General features: G+C 35.4%; 1 protein-coding gene across 3 annotated transcripts in view; it reads right to left on the bottom strand.

Moving 5' to 3' along the window:
* The window catches only part of Sema3a (semaphorin 3A), a 447,300-nt gene that overhangs the window by 276,684 nt on the left and 151,837 nt on the right, over positions 1-18,779 (bottom strand). For all 3 annotated transcript variants that reach the window (XR_013103905.1, XM_076913127.1, XM_034519468.2), the window contains one exon: positions 17,739-17,817. The gene's annotated coding sequence lies outside the window, so the exon portion shown is untranslated. The remainder of the gene's footprint in view (positions 1-17,738; positions 17,818-18,779) is intronic.

Here is an 18,779-nt window from a genome sequence, read left to right as displayed (position 1 = left end):
TCACAAGAGGCTGGCTTTCCACCCTGCAACTCACATGTATCTGTATGGTTTGTCAACACCAGCAAATTCTAACAGCATACAGAAATAGTTATTAATAATTTTATAAGATAGAGATATTTAAATAACATAGTTCAGTGGAAGATTTTATAAATGGGATTTAAACTGGTTTTACCTTCATGCCAACATTCACCAGTCTCAGAATCACCACTGCTCTGTACAAATACCCAAGATTCAGATCCAATTTCCTATAGTTCAGGTACACACAAACACATAGACACACACAGACACACACACACAGACACACACACAGACACAGACACACACACACATACATATACACACACATACACACATACACAAACACACATACACACACAAACACACATACACAAAAACACACACAAACATACACACACAATCTTTTAGTAACTATAAGGTAATTTTACTAATCACATTTAACTTTAAATGATTCACTTTGCTAAAATAAAAATTGTTTATTAATTAATTTTGTCACTACAAAAATTAGTCGACAGAAACTTAGTCTAAGCAATTTGCTTTATGTATTGTTTTAAAGTTTGGGACACAGGTTTTCACATAATTCAGGATGGCTTTGTGAGCTCTCTCTGCAACCAAAGATGACCTTGACATTCTTATCCTCCTACTGCTACCCCACGAGTGTTTAAATTACAGACGTGTACCAATGCACCACCATGTCTGGCTTCATGCAGTAATGGGGGGGTCAAACACAGTTTCATGCCTGCTAAGCAATCGACCAACTGAGCTGCATCTGCGTCTCAAATTCTTTTTATGAATAAACACTGGGATCCCAGAGTTTCCAGAGCGCCTCTTCATTCTCTTTCTGCCTACGTTCCAACTCTCTCTCTCTTCTCTCGGAGGAGTCTGATTCTTACCGATAATTTCAAGGTATCTCATTCTACGTTTACAGTTTTATGTCAGAAAGTCATTGGACCTTTCATATCTTTTCAAAAGCAGATTGAAGACTAACTGGGGACAGGAAACCTTTTCATTTGTAACCAACTTTTAATAGCATTCTGTGTCTAATTATAGTATTATGTCATTATCCCCTAAAGTTGTTCAGTGAGCTGAATGAAATCTGACAAGTTTAGTTATTAAATATATAACAGAACATATATATTATAGAGCAAAAGGAGAATTTAAAGAGTTTACACTATACACCTTATATTATTCAAACCAACTCCAAGTAATTAATCATAAATCCTTCTTAATGGACTATTTTCACTTTATTATGTTAATCCAGAAGGTTGATGACATTATTCCACCTGTTTCATGTGATATCATAATATATGTGGTGTAAGATGTACATTTTAACATACAAATTATAGTTTGTCTAAAATATAGGTGAACTTTATTACTTATTTTTTTAACCGTGGATATTTGCATTTCAAATTATATAGATCCTATTAACTCTTTATTCGTGGCTTATTAAAGTAATTGGCAGATAAGTCTACAGAAATTTATAAATGCAAGCCTGCAAAGATTATGAAGTGTCCTGCCATTTACCAAGTTCAATGTAAAGGTCCCACATGGGAGAAGAGAACTGCCTCCTGTTTTCTCTCTCTCTTTCTCTCTCTCTCTCTCTCTCTCTCTCTCTCTCTCTCACACACACACACACACACACACACACACACAGTGTGAGATTTTTCTTTTACAATACAAAGGCTATCAGTAATGTCTCATATTCCAATTATATTCAAATATGCCTGATGGAATTGCTTCTTACCTTTGTCATGTAATTTTCATAAACAAATACATTAAGTATGTAGTGCTGTCTTATACATTTTAATATGAAATTCTAGCATTTAAAACATTACACATTTTAAACTTGAAATAATACATTTACCATGTTTTTCAAAACTAGAAAAGCATTGACATAGCATTTTATGAAAGTGTCACTCAGGTAAATAGGACACCACTTCCTTCATGTACATGACTGTTTTCTGTTTTCAGTTGTCATTGGGCTTAGGCCACTGGTACCCCGCACTGGCCACTTCAGGTCACATGTGAGTAGCTTCTTAGGCAAACCTGCACCAGTCCATTTAATTCCCTAACAAGTTTATTCCTTTGGGCCAAATAGTCATGTAGGGCACCTGCCGTGCAAGTGCTATAGAAGTATCAAGCAAAACCCAGTCACAGCTGTGCTGTAATCATTGAAGTGTGCCCAGTGCATAATGGCACATTAGGTAGGCATTGATCTCTGCCAGTTTATGAGGTCTCTTACAGAATTAGGCAGACTCTTTCACTGAAACCCATGGAGCAGAAATTGCTACTTCTAAGCTAATCCATTTTCAAATTACCATCCAATTGTGACTGATGACCTCACTACAAATCCGCTTATCTAACTCCTACCACTCAACCAACAAGGCAAAATCAGTCTTTGTTTTCTATTATTTTTACTTCTTTGCCAAATACAGATTCTCTTTTGCCATTCTTAGTCACCTTAGGTGCCACTGCATCTGTAAAGATAAACATGACAAATGTTAAACGCTGCCTAATTGTTGGTGATAATTTGGAAGGTTGAAAAATGAGAACAGAGAATATGCAATTGGAAAGTAACACTTGGATCTAAATAGGCTGCTATATATTATGGCTCTTTTATTTAAAACAATTAAGTCAGAATTAAATTATACTGAGTCTTTGACGTGATAAAACAATCCATCATCAAGATATGTCATAATTTCTTGATAAATAGCCTGGGTGCTATCTAATTATTCCAGTGGATTGAACTACAAATGAAAGTTAAAAGATGAACCTCTATTATGAAAAACAGAAGCAACACTCAGAATATTGTTAATCCAAAACAAACTAAATGAAAATCTGCAGTGTCAGTGAACACAAACTTAGAACTCACCAGAGAAGGCTATTAATTCTCCTGAGCAAATCTTGTCAAAGAGGTTGACACTAATGGCCTTAGAGTCTACAAAAGCCAGTGTTTCCAAGAATGTATAAAAAAATAGAATGTATTCGGGTGATGGTGAATGTCAGTTCTTACAAAGTCACCTTAGGTGCCACTAAGTGTAAGTGCTGAAGCCCTTTGGACATTATTAGGGCTTCATAATTTATTACATATTTTATAGTTACTTACATTGTGGCGTATATCTTATTCTATTTTATGAAACTGTTTCATGTTGGCCAGATAGATGAACTATATTTGGAGGATATATTAATAACTGTGTGGAAATAGCATTTATATATTTCACGTAGCAAATTATACCCAAGGAGTAATTAGAACACAGTTGCAGCAAAATGATAGAATATATGTTTACAAATGCGTGAGCTAAAGCACTAGTTAGGAAAATGTCAGCCTTGGCATGGTGATGGATGAGGAAGAGAAATAATTATTTCCATATCTATAATTAAAGCACATACTTTCGAACGTTTCTAAGTCAAGCATACTCAGAATTTAAACATCTGGACCAATGGCTGCTGTGAAGCAGCATCACGGCTGTTTAATCCACAGTGCCCTGTGCAGTGGACCGGCATAATTGCCTATTCAAAGCCAGTAGCAGCACTTCAGTGTTCTGAAAGCCCATCTTCTCAAAGGCTTGGGGCTGCTTTCTCACAGTTGCTTCCGAACGATGCACGTATGCCAGGGGTTCCTTCTGAATGCTAATCAATGGTATTTCAGCTACTTGTAGTCTCGGGTAGAGCAAGTCATTTGTATAGAAAACACTACCCGCTCCAACTGACCCGCTGGTAAGCAGGATGAACAAGACATATGAGAGTTCATATTTCCACTGCTTTTTAAAACCTCAGATTTAAAAACAGTATTATGACTGAGTGCCTGTGCAAGGAGTGGCGAGAAGGGCTCCAAAGTGGACACACTGCAGAGAGTAATGAATACTATTTCACTTGCTTGCATCTTCTTTTTACTTTTTGACATTTCTTTGTGTATTTACAGTCCGTTATATTTTTAAAGTCAGCCTCTAGTCATATATAGGTGAAATCTAAGACCATCCTTCGACTAATTCTGTCTTTTCTACCCCAGGTTTTCAAAGTCAGTCATAGCCTTTATATTTTGCGGCACATTGAGCAGTACCTCATTTGAAATATACACACAAGCCCATTGAACGGATTAAGTTTTATTAGAACGAGAAGCTCACAGGTAGCAACATACTTCTTCTTAGGGTGGTGCCCACTTTTATATAAAATATATAACATAAAGGAATCTTCAATAAAATACATAGCTCTCTGAGAAGTACTTTAAATTAATAGATAATATTCAACAATAAATATCCAAATCACACTGGTTGCCTCTTCACCAATGATGAACATAGTTCTGGAAGAGTCTCTACTCTTGTCCTTATTGACATACATATATATATATATATATGTGTGTGTGTGTGTGTGTGTGTGTGTGTGTGTATACATATATATGTGTATATATATACGTATATATATACGTATATATATATATATATATATATATATATATATATACACATATATATCACATTTCTGTTTTAGTATATATTTCTTGTCAAATTCTTAAGAATGGGTACAGAAAATGTAGTACATTTACACAATGGAGTATTACGCAGCTATTAAAAACAATGAATTTGAGAAATTCTTAGGCAAATGGATGGAACTAGAAAATATCATCCTGAGTGAGGTAACCCAATCACAAAAGAATACACATGGTATGCACTTACTAATAATTGAATATTAACCGAAAAGCTTGCGATATATAAGATACAACTCACAGATCACATGAAGTTCATGAAGAAGGAAGACCAAAGTGTGGGTGCTTCGGTCCTTCTTAGAAGAAGTAACAAAATACTCATGGGAGCAAATATGGAGACAAAGTGTGAGACAGAAACTGAAGGAGGGGCCATCTGGAGACTGTTTCACCTGGGTATCCATCCCATGTGCAGTCACCAAAGGTAAATGCTGATATGGATGCCAGGAAGTGCATGCTGACAGGAGCCTGATATAGCTGTCTCCTTAGAGGTCTGCCAGAGCCTGACATACACAGAGGTGGATGCTCACAGCTAACTAACTATTGAACTGATCATGGGGTTCCCAATGGAGAAGTTAGAGAGAAGACTGAAGGAGCTGAAAGGGTTTTCAGCCCCATGGGGAGAGCAACAATACCAACCAACCAGAGCTCCCAGGGTCTAAACCACCAGACTGGGAGCACATAGGGAGGGACCCATGGCTCCAGCTGTATACGTAGGGAAGGATGGCCTTGTAGGGCATAGGTGGGAGAGGAGGTCCTTGGACCTATGAAGGCTGGATGCCCCAGTATGGGGGAATTCAAAGGTGGGAAGGTGGGAGTGGGTGGGTGGGTGGGGGCACATCCTCATAAAAGCAGGAGGAGGGGAGATGGGATAGAGGGTTCCTGGGTGCAGGGGAAATGGGGAAAGGGGATCACATCTGAAATGTAAATAAAATATACAATAAAAAAATTAAAAAGAAAAAAAAATCCTTCCATGAAGAATGCACGTATTTTGGAGAACCACAGGAGTCATATATTTTCTACATTGTAATTTTTAGCAATTTGACCAAGGAAAATCTCTTTGACTGAGGAATAGCTCATTATTATTAAAAACATTAGCACATAGGGCTAGAGAGATGCCTCAGGAGTCACGATAGCTTGTTTCTCTATGAGGGGACATGAATTCAGATACCAGCACCCACATGGTAGTTTATAATGATATGTAACTCCGATTGCCCAGAGTTTGATGGTCTTTCCTGACATTCCTAGGTACAAGGCATGCAAGCAGTAGACATACAAATATGCAGGAAAACATTACTACATATTAAAAATGAAATAAGTCAATTTTAAAATAGAATTAATCAGCACTTTTTATAAGCTTGCTTCTTGTGTAGCTTGACCTGAAGTTTTCCCATATATATATATATATATATATATATATATATATATATATATATGTTTTAGCAAGCTTTACACTAGCTTCTTTTTCTATATTTATAATTAAATAGATTAAATCCCATCATGCTGATGGTAATTATGAAAGCAAAGTGAGGACTGAGAAAGTGGGCACTCTACCATCTTTGGCCTTATCATATATTGTACTGAAAATTTTATGGCACAGTTCTCAGAATGGCATTTTTTTTTTATTGTACAGTGTATATCCTATGAGAAAGACTCTAAATATTCAGAAAATAAATGTTAAAAAGAGTATTTCTTTAACAAATCTGTCTCTTTTCTGTTCAACCAACCTTGCAGAGAAGGAAACCTTTATGTTACATGGTTTTGTGTGTCCCAGAAAAGACGTGCAGGATACATCTCTGCATTAATTATATTTGTTAGTTTCTTACTCTTAAAACTCTTTTTCCAACTTCCCTGATATTCCTGTTAAAAAGAGGGGGATTTCATGTTTAAGACTGATTGTAGCATGCAGGAATTTTTCTCTTTCCTCTGTCCTATGTGGGCTCTGTGTGCAGGCTGTAGATTTTAATGTGACGTTTTTCTTAGCTTCTTTACATTTCTGCTGTGATCATTCCATCCAAACTTGGCAATCAATAGTTGAGCGGAATTTCAACTAACACATCTCAGATGTGTGTGCTCTTAGCCTGTGGGATATGAAAGGACTTAATTCAGAAGGCACCTCCATTTCGCATAAAAGTCTAGACGAGCAATTGGTTTAGAATATTACTGTAACTTGGTGGTCTCAATTCAAAATACACATTAATCAAAATGCTGACAGTATCATCTTTTTTGGATGAGTGGCATCATGTTCATTGCTTTTGTTGGCTGACTCTGTTGTTAGCCATGGAATAAAGGTAAAGATAAAATTAATTTACAGAATGTAAATGTCATAATTTATCTTTTGCCTGGGGCAAGAGTTTTCAAAGGAATATATTTTTAAATTTAAAAAATGTTGAAAATGAATAACACATGCTTTCAGTAAGAAAAAATAATCTTACTAAGTTTCAAAAATTTTATTTCCATATATAGGCTTTCTTGAGTATGTGATTTGAGACGAATCAGTTTGCTTTTCTTATTTTTTTCTTCTCTATACTTAAATGGCTTGTGAATAATTTTCCCTAAATAATATATTAATCCTAAATTTCATTTATTTCATAAAAAAGAAAATAATACATACACACATAGCAATTATATATATGGATACTCTAACTTCTATCTCTCTCCTTCTCTTGTATATTATGTATTCTGTATTATGGTCTAGGATATAATTAAAGTATTTTGCTTATAAATTTGAGGGAAAAAAATCAATTAATATGCTAAGATAATGAATAATAATAGATAATGATTATGCAACCTTGGGTTTGATAACATCTATGGAAGATAGACAAAGCCATTTTATAGACAATTATTCTCATATATGAAATTATGTAAATAAGTACTTTGTATTTTCACAAAGTTTATCTAATAAAATAACTAACATGTTAATTGAGCAAATGAATAAAACAGTAATGAATAAAATTTTAGTGCCCAAATGATATAGAATATGCAAAAACCATGCATTAAACAGGATTGTGTCGGGAACCACACTAGCCCCATGTTCGGGCACCAAAAAATGTTGGGAACCGCACTAGTCCCTGTTCGGGCGCCAAAAATGTTGAGGCCCGAGATGGAGCCTCACTTTGGGCGGCCTAAAATGTTGCGGCCCGAGCAAAATGTTGAGGCCCAGGCTGCCCAGCATTTGGCGGCCACTGTATCCTAGTCCAAGCTGCCGCTCCGGTCTGCGGGTCAGGGTTCAGCAAGAGAGAGAGTGAGGCCGGACTCGAAGAATGGAGACCAGATAGAATGTGTTTCAATCCCGTTTATTCTTCAGTCTCTCTTCCTCTCTCCAAGTCCCAAGTCCTAAGTTCCTAGTCCCTAGTGCCTCCAAGTTCCAAGTTTCTTCTTCCAAGTTCTCTTCCAAGTGCCTGCTACCTAATGCCTAATTCCTACTCCAAGTTGTACTCCAAGTTGTACTCTCTGAAGTGTCTCCTAAAAGTGTCTATTTCCTCTAAGTGTCTCCTAAAAGTGTCTGATTCTTTACCGTCTGCCTCTGCCTTTTATATGTCTCACTTCTAAGCCATGCCTTTTGGTCACACCTTTAATCATGCCCTTAGGTCTTGTCTCTAAATCTGATCTCTACACTTCTAAGTCACACTCTTAAGTTACACACCTTTAATCTCACGCACCTTTAATCTCACGCACCCAAGGTATCTAAACCAAGATTATCGGAGTGTGCTCAGCTGTTGTAGGCTATTGTAATCCAAGTCTCATGTCAGGGTATATGGCTCAAGATGGCTGCAAAGCTGATAGCCGCTTTCTGCTAAAAGGCGGCCCCCAACAGGATTGTATATGTGCTAAATATTACAAAATACCGATATTTTTCCAGACAATATATTTAGGTGCATCTCAGAGTTTGAATAGAGGTGGGTAGTTTGAGGAATAGGATTAATATTTATTAAAAAGATAGCCTAATTGAAATAATCCTATTAAAATATGCCCCTTCTTTTAAATGGCAACTTTAAGCAATATATTCTTCCAATCCTTAAGATATTAGATGAGAGTAATGGAAAGGGTGAAAGTGTATACTTTCCTAGTACACAAATATAAACACTTGACCATATAGTTAACATGTTTTCTTTTCTGCTGGATGGAGAGCAGAATGCCTGCCTTCTCATAGTGCTGGATGAAGAAGTCAGTCTGATCTGCAAGGTAAGTTAGGAAACTGATTATAGAACTATAATTGATTTTGCTCATGTGAGCATAAGTGTCTTGATGTTCTGGGATGACTGTGATTGTATTTGCCTTTGTTTTCCTCATCTTTTTACTTTGTACAGGTTTATTTGTGATAGCTTCATTTACAATATGCAACGAGAACTGGAAATTATGAGGACCCCAATATTATAAGGTGTTAAGAAACTACTGTTTTAGATTCTCATACTGTTATTATTTTCCATGTTACTATTGAAAGTTGTATTTAAGAGAGTCATAGCTGAGTGGAGTAATACTCTTTAAATTCTTCAGGAAGTGTTAGCCTCATAGACCTATCCAGTAAGGCAGTTTTCTTAATACAATTCCTTAGTTTTGTTTTGTTTTGTGAAAAATAATTATATGCTTTGGTTTGCAATTTTTAGCTTACAATTTTAGAAGCAACAACAAAGAGAACTTGATTATGGAAGCTCAAGGGAACTCATATCAACAAACTTAGAATGCAATGGAGTAAGTCCTTAAAAAGGGACAGTTTGAGTCCCAACTTTTGAGGTGTAGATTAAATTGTTACATTCTAGACATGTATTTATGCACAATAGTCTATAAATACAACTATTATTAATACACTGTTTCCTTATATTTATTTCTTCATTGTTACATTCACTTCTGGTTAAATTCTATGAAGTAATTTCTAAAGAAGAAAGGACTGAGGCTGGGCCTGTTTCCATAGGAACTACCCCAGACCTCAGACAATTCCCCAGTGAATCTGGGTAGTACTTGTAGACATAAATTGTTTCAAAGGCCAGTTGTGGCCCAACAGGAATATAGTTTTGATGAAACCCAGATGAACTGCAACTGTGTTTTAGTCTATACTCCCACTTAAACTATAGTCAATTACCTGCGGTAATGGTAGAACAGAAATAACATGAGTAATGAAATCTGCAGATCATCCCAAAGCATCATTCAGCCAATAAAATCCAAACCCTTCTCCATCAACGTCTTACTAAAGCAACTAAGCATATATTAAAATGGACAGATGTAGCTTTTCTTTCTCTCTCTGTGGTATAGGTGCCAATAGTGATATAAAATAATGCTTAAAATTTGGTCACAAAGCGAAAAGACACACTACCCATCGCCATTCTGACATCTGTTTCTAAGATGTATAGCAGGAGTTTCTATCCTCATCAGATCTATGGATATATATTCTCACAGTTTTTAATAATACTGGAGAGAAGTAGACTTAAGTAAAAATGTACTTGATTACTTGTTATAAATTTCATGTGGACTCCAATTAAACCAGACATGTCTCCCCTGCCTCTCTTTACTCCAGAGCAAGGTATAGTAGACTATGAAAGATCTATGCCCTTAGATTGCCCTGAAAATATTAACAATCAAATGGTTCTTTCAGGTAACCTACCAGAAAAACTAGAAATGATTAGATAAACGATTCTATATGCATCATTTGATGTCCACAGTGAAATATTTTGACAATAATTTACAGCTCAACCACTAATACACTGCAGCCTCAATTTTATCTCCAGCCTTACCAGAAGTCACAAAAATGCTCAGATATCTCACGCATAAATACCAATGGCTATCTGCCTATTACTTGACTAATAGAAAGCAGAAAATAAAGGTAATAATGGCAAACAACAACAGCATATGAAACAAATCATTAAAAAACTTGGAAGAGACAAAGGCAATGGGGAAATGCAGAATATGACAAGGTTTATTGACATTCCCTAGAAATAAAATATTTTTGGTATATTACAACCAAACAAGCAAGTAAACCAATCATGTGGAACAGTTGGGACTTACAGGTATGAAAAATGAAATAATGATCTTTTAAATGGAAAGTTGAAAGATAAAGTAAAGGAGAATTTCATAAAGCAAAACAATAAGACTACAAAGTAGTCTGGAGTTCTGGAGATAAACTAAAAGCGGTAGATTCATTAAAGAAGTCAAACAAATGAACAAACAACCAAACAAACAGAACATGGTAAGTTACCCAGTAAGCAGTGTTCCTTAATGCCCTTTGCAGTGTTTCTGCATCAACATTCCTGCCTGAATTGTTGCTCTGACCGACTTCACGAAGCACTACAAGTATAGGCTGAATAAAATGCTTGCCTCTCTAATTGCTTTGGTTGTTGTATTTAGCACAACAGAGAGCAAGTTAAGGTATTTGGTATGTATTTTGTATGTATTTCTTTGGTATGTATTTGCAATATATACCAAAGAAAAACCTTATCAAGGATAAAACGAGCATCACATAATAATAAGTATGCTAATTCAGCAAGAAGATACCCAAAGCATAAATGCATGCGAATTCATAAAATAAACACAAAATACAATAAGTGATAATTTGAATAATCAAAGAAAGATAAAATTTTATAAAAATAGGAAAAGAATTTGCCAGATACTATAGACAGAAAATACAGAAAACAAAACAAAAACAAAACACACACACACACACACACACACACACACACATCAAAATCAAGGGAATCTAAAGAAGAATGCTAAGCAGTCTGAATCTAATTGTTTATAAAACACTAATCATCTTTCTCTGAAGAGAAACTGTACTGAACATTGTGATGCTTCTGGCTATCAACATTATAGGATCTTTAATCATCTAGGAGGCAACTATTAGGCAAGTCTATGAGGGATTATCTTGATCCATTAATTAAGGTGGCAAGACCCACCCCAAATTTGGGCAGCACCATTCATTCACAGCCTTGGGGAAGTCTAGTTGAACTTGAGCATTCACTACACCCTGCTTCCTGATTTCGTACACTTGGTGAACCAACAAGCACCTCCAGCTCTACCAACCATGTCTTCCCACCATGACAGACTGTGCATGCGAACTCACAAGGGGTTTACTTTGCCTCCAAAATATTTGGCTATTTCTCACTCACAAATCCTCTTTCTGTGAAATGAACCCTATATTCAAAATCTTTGTATTTCTCTAAAGTAAACAAACACATATAGATTCAAAAATTTATCTGTAATAACTAATAGAAAAATCGATTTATAAATATTCAAAATAAAAACTGATCATCAACTAAGACCTGGTTGAAAAAAATAATTACTTTTAGACAGAGTAAAATTTAGCCCAAAAAATTAGATATGGATACACATGGTGCTGTGCATGTGTTTCTAAATTATGATGCTAAGTGAATAATATTAAAAACACAAAGAGGAGAACTCTGTGGAGAAGTGGAGGTGGAAGGGGATTTAAAGGCCTCCCTGAGAAGGAGGAATAGAATACATTTTCTATGTGAAATGAGAGTGGGTGGGAACACTAGCAAGAAGAATCAGGTGTTGGAGAAGAGGGTCAGAGGGGCAGAGTGGGGGAGAGACAATAAAATTGGGGAACACTGGAGAGGTTATAGAGACATAAGGCAGTAAAAATTTTCTGGAATCTAAAAGGGTGACCCTAGTGAGGACAATAAAACCATGCCAAGAGGTTAGGTAAAGTAGAGCAGGTTAAAACCCAGAGACTTGGTGGTCACACACCTGAGGCTTTGGTGACTCCCAGCTTCCTGCCAGACTCCTGACTAGAACACTTGCCATGCTTCTCACATAAAAGAAACATGTCCTGTGGTCATGTAGGCCCAAAACAGTTCTCCATGCCAATGAGGTACCTAGAGGACTGGAAGACTTAGCCAATAAGCTTCCCTTCCCAGACATTGCCCCCTGAAAAGATATTTAATCTCAGTTCACCCTGAGAAGTGAGTACATCATACACCCATTTTCCACCTTGAACAACCAATAAACTGTTTAGAACCATGGACTGCCTCTTTTCATCAAGGCCTGCCATTTGGAGCCATGGAGAAGGCATTCAGCCATCAAGCAGCCTAATCTCCAGTAGAAGGCCTCTCTGCATTTCCAGCCACGGCTGCCACCAAATCTACCTCCATCAAGCTAAGGACAATCTCTCATGGGACAAGCTGGAGCCTCCCTTTCCCCCCACTCCTGGCCCCTGGCTAGACACTGTCCCTAGCCTGTAGGCCCCAACTCCTTTATTGCTTTTCCAGTGAAGAGCACCAGTGGCACCTGGATGTTCAAGAGTCTGAGAACCCCACGGCCCTGGCCAAGTGGCTGGCCCTGGGACTCCAAAATGAGCTCTGGCTTTCCCACATCTCAGACTGTGAAAGGAATGATTTGGGAGCAAGATTTTATAAACTAGGGCAAGGACTCTAGAATTACTATGATTTGTGATGTTTCTTACATAAACAATGGTGTGTTCTCCTAAGTTCCTTCTAGCTCAGAAATCCATTAAAGATATAGCATGGGTTATCAAAGACTGAGAAACGTAATAATGTAGTTTGAAGAATGAAAATATCAACTGTGAAGCTGAAGCTGAAATTGGATTTGTGTTATATAGAACATGGAAATATTCAGAGGCCGATCACATGACCAGAATTTCTCCCCATTTCCATCATTCCAGATCCAAGAAGTATTAGGCACATGTGCTACATGCTAGATATAGGTACTTTCAGGAGCGCCAATCTTCAAGAACCCATATAACCTCAGGGGCACCAATATCTGAGTCAAGGTGTGAAGGAGAGAGCTTGCCAGTTAACTAAATCACCAAGGTTACATATGTATCTTGTCCTAGTATTATCATTTTAGCAATCCAATAATTCCTAGAGTTTTCACATTGTGTCTAGAGGATGTTTGAAAAGATATTCTAGTCCCTTCAGAAATTTTAGGTGTGGTTCCAATATACATTGAAATAAAACTATGCTATAGGTTGTTATATATATAACAGTGACAACAGTTAAGTTAATATCTTAACACAGAGTCAAAAGATTACTTATTGAGAAAATAAAATTTTAATGTCTTATTCTCTTATACCATTCAAAAGTGTAAATAATTTATGACTTTAACTCAAATTGACTAGGAATATTTCTACAGAATTATTTTATTTTCATATACTAAATATTATCTGTCCATTAAAAGTAGAAAAAGCTATCTATAAAGGAGACAATTTTATTTTTGAAAATACAATTTAGAACATAAAAGTAAGACTCAATAATGAACAAGCAAGGTGAATCTTTACACACAGTCAATGAGAGAATAAATTTATTAGGAAAGAATAAGTCCTTCAGAATCGGTTCTTTCAAAAACAATAAGATGCTTCAATATATATTAAAATGAGTGTAAAAATAAAACTACTATTAATAGACCCAACTTATGAAGAAAATCAAATAAGGCAGAAAAAAAAGAGAGAGAAAAACACAAACCTCTGAGAAGGTGCAGAATAGTATCCTGGAACCCTCTGAAGCTGCACAGTAACAGGAGGGAACCCTTGAATAGCCTGTTTCTGGGCTCTACCGTTGTAGAGCAACACAGCAGGCCACCATTTCCTGATGACCATGTGAAAATGACAGTATTTAACCTTGAACCCAATAACAGTTCCACAGTACTGCTGGTCACAGTGTTGCTATTACACCTTCTTCCTTCCCATTCACACATTTTTAATTTTCCTTGTGAAGTGAGATTATATTTTTTTCTCTTCCAAGTTCAGTGCTTCCGTCTCTAACCTATACACTTCTTGATGACCTTGTCCTTCTTGAATGAGTATTCAAGATGTTTATAACAGGATATTGGCATATTGTAACTGTAGAATTATTTAACATCAAACACATATGAGAAAATATATAGCCAGCACTCATAATGTGAAAGAACTCTCCTTTCACACAGAAACTAATATAAAAAGACATATGGGCCTTGTAATGTTCACATTATTGAAATATATATCTGTGTCTTAATAATTGAATGTTTGAGCCAGAGAAATATGTCATCCATCTAACCTAAAATTTTTAAAATAAAAATTTTATAACTTATTGATAATAGCAATAATTCTCTTCAGGTTCCTGTTCAAAATTAGAACAAGTTTTTTTACACACATCTCCTAACTTCTTCACTTCTGGTAATGATTATTGAATTCACTAATTCTATAAGACACATGTTTTTATATTTTACATATAGATAAAACCTTAAGCATTTGTCTCTCTGTGCTGTTTTGGCTTTACATAATGTCTCTAGCTTCAACTGTGTTGTTAAAAATAATGGGCTCCCATAATTGTAATTCTATGTTTTATTACAACATTCTGATACACACACACACACACACACACACACACACACACATATACATATGTATATATGTGAGAAAAAAATCATAAATCTATTAAGAAGCATAGCAACTGTGTTGGCATGGGCAAGGGAGAGATACACCCTCCCGCCTTCTGAACCCTTGCAACTTGCTGAAGGCAAAGAAGCTGGACCTGAAGTCATGAAAGGAAGAAAACTGTTCCTGCCCCTCATCATCGGCTGCAGCACTCAGGAAAGTGGGTCCTGTGTCCCTTGCTTCTACAGTTTGCTCTAATAGTGCTCACAGTAGAGTTTGCCTTGATGCTCTAGGTACGAGTGAGCTGGTCCAACGCCTGGGAGGCAGGGAGAGGTGGCCTTGCCTTTTGCTGGTTGCTGCATTGGGTGAGATAGCGTGGGCAGTACTGGAGAACTCACCCTGATGGCGTGGGTGTGGAGAGCAGTCTGACTGACAAATTCACCTACTACCTAGGCCCGATCCAGAGCTTAGAGTCGTCTCACCTCAATATCTACTTCATCTATGAGCTGCTGAAGCACCTGAAAGGACCAACCCGTCAGATCGAAAGCTGCAAGGTCTCCCTAACACGGGGCATCAACAAGCTATCTGTGAGGAATCCTAGTGAGGATCCAATACTGATGGTATAGCAGAAGCGAGAGAGGCCTCAACCACACCAAGTACTTACTGCAATGAACATTTGCAAATCAAGATGTGTGGAAAGAAGGGGACACTGTGAAACACACTGTGACACACTACAGCTTCCCGGATGAAATTCTTTTAATGATTTTTTTTAATGTTTGTTTGTTTAGTTTAATTTTATTTTGGGGTATTGCAAAGGTGTAGGGTGGACATTAAGAGATGGGGAAATAAGTGAAAGTGGGGTACAAGATGTGAAAATCACAAATCAATAAAAAGTTTTACAGAGAGAGAGAGAGAAGCATGGCAGCTATAGCATATAAATAGCTTTCTTCAGAAAACTAGAGCAATAGGTGTTAAGTGAGTATTAATATAATAAAAATAACCATGAATGATAATGTACACATAAAATGTGAACCATATATGCATAGGAAAATAGTTTTATACATGAGAAATACATAACATATTCTCTGTAATTTTTAAAACGAGGGTTGAAAAGAGAGACAAAATGAAGGTTGTGACGCCTATCTTGAAAAGAGTAAGACACGTTGTCTAAACTAATATTTATGTATACTGACTTTTTCTTGCAGTAGTCAAAACATGGATATATAAATTCAGGCTCTCACACTATCAATTATATATAATATTTGGGCATTAATTTAATAAATTTTTGTCATATTTTGTATTTTTACTTTGTAGATACTCACTAAGTTGACATCTTCCTCTTTACCCCTTTTCCAACTAATAATGTGCATTATTAATTATATATAGTAATGTGAGAAACAGCAGGATGTTCTGCTGAAAGTTTTATGAATTGATTCTCGGATACTTGTTCTATCACTGAATGAACATTAAAAGACAATAATGGCAGGCATTAAAATTGTAATTTTATCTTTTGTAGAATGTAGTTAAAGGAAGTGTCTGGCAATGTACCTTTGTATACTCCCCGCTGATTTAGTGTCCTTTGAAGAAATAATCAGAGAATCAGAAACTGACATTACGATTAAAATTAATTAAATGTTTACTCTTGGTATATATGTCTCACCCACAAAAACAGCATTCAGGAAATTAGTAGTGGAGAGGTTGTTAATGAGATTGTTTTAACAATGAATATATATATATATATATATATATATATATATATATATACAGTCTTTATTCTTCTACCAATACTAAAGAATATATTCTTAGTAAAATAATTAAAACTCCATACATTGTAATATAAAGCTTACCAATTTTAGCATATATATTGAATCAGTGAATCTATGCCTTATATGCAAAGTGTTGCTAATATGAGAGGCTTTTTGGCTTTTTACATAGTTGCTTTACCATAGCCATGCTTACACACACTATTTTCAAACCAGTCTTTCTTCCCTCGTGCTAAAATGAATACCTAGGGAAATTTTACTTATTCATATTAAAAATGATAAAATTTCAAAGAAACCTAATAAAATCTAAAACTGTTATAAAAAGCAAAACCCAACTTGTGAATTGATTTTATTCTGCTATATGATTCTTAAGGTAAGAAAGAAACATGTAAAATCGACGTGTTGTTTTCTTCTTTCTGGTTCCATGCACACTCACTTACACAAACCCACACACATTTTAACTTCTTTGTTCATTCCCTCCAATCTGTTAATACCAACATGTACAGCAAGGCAGAATCACATTTAATACTGATAAATTCTGTCTTTACTATATTCAAAAAAATGATTCTTGAAAAGATTCTGAAGTGGGCTAAAATAACTAATACGTCCACATTCAGTGCTCTTCACTGTGGTTTGCTTCATGGGTGACAGCTCAGTTTCAAGTCTATAGTGAAAATACTGTTTTTAAAGTGAGTAGCTCCCTTGTGTTCAGCCCTGCAGTTTGTGATTGGATTCTCACTGATAGTAACCATATGTTCTCCAGGAAGTGGAGAAAGGGCAGGTTAGCCAAAGGATTCCTCTGAATGGCAATCTGCCTACATACCAGCTACCTCTGTTGAGCAGCCCCTGGGAAAAGTGGCCAACTAGAAAAAATCCTAAGTATGAGGATTAATAATATAATAGAAGAAGTCCAATCTAATTTTTGATGTTTATTCTAAAACTGAATTGTAGCTTTCCTGCAGACTATTTTCTTAAAGTATTGTCACTTTTTCAAAATTCCAAATCGGTATACAAAAAAATATCTTGTGACAAAATGAAGTGCTCTTAACTTTTTAAAAATATGTTCTAAATAACCTGCAAAGATACATATCAGAATATACAATTTTGATGAGAATATTTAATATATTAGAGCATATATTTTAAAAAAAAATCTTACCTCTTTGAGGATTTTACTGACCGAGACACATTTCTTCAGCTCAACTTGTTATTTTAAGGACCTGAACCATTTTAAGTTCCTATTAAAAAGAAACATGATCATTATTAAAATTCAGTCTAATTAAATGTTTAGCATCCTTTAATTAGAGGTTTCTCAAAACAAAATTTTACTTTAAAAAATGCCATGAACTACCTCTTTATCTTTAATAGAAAAGTTAAGTGGAAAACAGAAAAGGTACCATAGAAAGAAGATCTTAACTTCGAATTCATAGAACAAGTTAAAAATTTGTATTCACAAAATATATTTAGGGGTCCTTTAAAAAGTTTAGATTTGAGGCACTGACTATATAGAAAGAATACTTTATATTGCTCTATTTGTTTCAGAATTATAAGCTATTCTATATCTTAACATGTTGCATTTGTCTTAAGGTTATGATGTCCTCAGCATTTTCATCAATTAAAGGCTTCAAATTTCTATTCAGCTAAATAGCCACTGGGATCAAGTAACTGGATTTCATTTCAACAAGTATTTTGTTCATTATTTATATTGTTATTCTGACTAATGACAAAAGAGAAAATTAAAGTTACAGCTGAAATTTTCAAATGAATATGCAAAACAACCTTTAAGCAATTCGATTTTCCTATACAACACATTTTATAAAAGTGACTAGGTATTTATTACATTGAATAAATAGTAAAAATCAACTTAGAGAATCAAATAAAAATATTTTAAGTATGAACTGAGATTTAATATTTTGTTTTTAGAAAAAAACAATTTGATCAAAACAATAAAAGAAGAAGATAAAGTAAAAGTTCAGTAGCTACAAATTAACCTTATTAGACATATATAATTAATGTTATTAAAGTTCAAAAACTCTGTGGTGGGTTATGAACTATAAAGTAATAGCTAAATAGTTATAACCAACTTTTTCTTCTTAACTGTACAGTTTTGAAAAATAAACAGTATTTTACATGCTCTCTTTTTGAGATATATAAGCAGTTCTATATTGTTGGAGTCAACTGAAATTTATTATTACCCTTG

This window comes from Arvicanthis niloticus, chromosome 15, assembly GCF_011762505.2.
Source record: "Arvicanthis niloticus isolate mArvNil1 chromosome 15, mArvNil1.pat.X, whole genome shotgun sequence".
In the NCBI taxonomy this organism is placed as follows: Eukaryota; Metazoa; Chordata; class Mammalia; order Rodentia; family Muridae; genus Arvicanthis; species Arvicanthis niloticus.
This window is presented reverse-complemented; position numbering and strand designations above follow the sequence as displayed.